A 2073-nucleotide genomic window follows, 5' to 3' on the forward strand; every position below is an offset into this window, starting at 1 on the left:
TAAATGTTCTTCTTCTTTTTTTTTTATATATATATATATGTGTACATCGAAATATGTAAATTTTCTAGATCAATGTTATACACACACACACATAGATTTTATTCATAGATATTTCTAAAAATATAAATATGGGGGCTTACCCCTTTCGTTCGTTTGTAAAATGATTCGGATAGGTCAAAGTCCAAGAGACACTACAAATACAAAGAAAGTGAACGTACGTTTTTCTTTTCTTTCTTTTTTTTTTTTTTATCGTACATCTTTCAAATGTATATTATGTTTATGCATATATGATTGGAATATATATATATATATAAAAGTATGTTTTACAGATGATTTATAAAAAATTAACAGTACACGATATAAATTTCTAAATGATAGGGAATAATTTTTGTCAAGTTTTTATTCGTGCGCAAATTACGATTGGTAATTAATCTTATCGTTTTCCTTTACGTAACATTATTTCAATCTAAAATATAATATGTTCGCGCGAAATGAAGGTTATTTAAATAAAAAAAAGAGAATCATAAAAAAACGATTTAATTAGATGAAAATTATAAATGAGAACCTTGTGTTTTTCTATATAATCCTGACACGCGTGTGCAATCTTATCTTTCAAATGTATATTATGTTTATGCATATATGATTGGAATATATATATATATATATATTATATTTAGAAATATTTATTACAGGTCAAAATATCATATATGACCATCTTACGAATTGATAAATAAAGTTGAATTAAAAGAATAAGTTGTTAATATTTTTGTTCTGGATATTTGGTATTGAAAGATCAATCGTTTTTTTCAACATAATTAATTACGTACGATTACGAATAATATTTCATTTCCGAAAAATTAATTTTCTTCCTAAAAAATCTATTTTTTAATATTTTTTCTTTTGATCGTACTTAATAATTCCATATAAATGTTAATACAAATAATTAAGTAAAACAAGAAAAAAGAAATCAGAAAATTGTATGAATAAATAAAAGATAGAAAGAGAAATGAGATGAGATAAATTGGCAATCGTTTAAATTTTCCCTTTTTAGAAAGTTTTTAGAAATAAATCAATTTAATTAGAAAAAATGTTGATGAAAATGTTTAAATATTATTTCAACATGTGTTTCGTCTTAAATAACTAACTTTTCACTTTCAATATAATCTCAGATTATTCTTTTTAGCATTTTAAGTATTTAACAACTTCTGCAATTATATATATATATATATATATATAAGTAAATAAATAAATACATACATACATAGGTGTACACTTGCAGATATTATAATGACGAGTATTAGATTGATAAAATTAAAAATATGTTCATAACCAATATCTTTTTTTTCTACCGGGACGATTTATTACCAAGATTACGAAGCTTTTATCACGAGCGTGCACGCTAGAGAAAACATCATATGTATTTGTATGTGTACTCATGTATATATAGAATATACTGGCACACACGTTGATCGTGTACACATGCAAGACCATTTACATTGAACAAACTGTTATGCTCGATGTTATATCCTACAAAGTAGTAACAATAATAATAATAATGATAATGATGATGATAATGATGATGATGATAATGATAATGATGATGATTTAACGAGCATATGTTCGTCAATGCTTCGATGACCGTTCAAGTAATTTTATTTATTTATTTTATTTTATTATATTTTATTTTAAAACGAGCGTGTGTTTGACATTATTATCGTGGGTTATCGAACACACACACACACACACACACACGTACTTCGTATAATTTTATTCGAATGGAAAAATGAAGGAATTATTTTATTTTATTTCGTATTTTCGAATTTTCGATTAAAAATCATTGTTTCAAATATTCTCCCCTGCTTTTATTTATTTTTAATTGTAATTTTATTCAACGAATCAACGAGATATATTTAATTCGAACAAAATTCATTGTTCTTCAATTATTTCATTGTTTTTTTTTTTTTTTAATTTAATAATTATTAATTGACGGAAAGAGATAGTGTAAAATAATACAAGTAGCACCTGCGATACGAGAGTATAGTACTCGGTTCGTCGACCTTGAACGAAATACGA

Source organism: Polistes canadensis, unplaced genomic scaffold, assembly GCF_001313835.1.
Source record: "Polistes canadensis isolate GaletaPanama2010 unplaced genomic scaffold, ASM131383v1 scaffold_368, whole genome shotgun sequence".
Lineage (NCBI taxonomy): Eukaryota > Metazoa > Arthropoda > Insecta > Hymenoptera > Vespidae > Polistes > Polistes canadensis.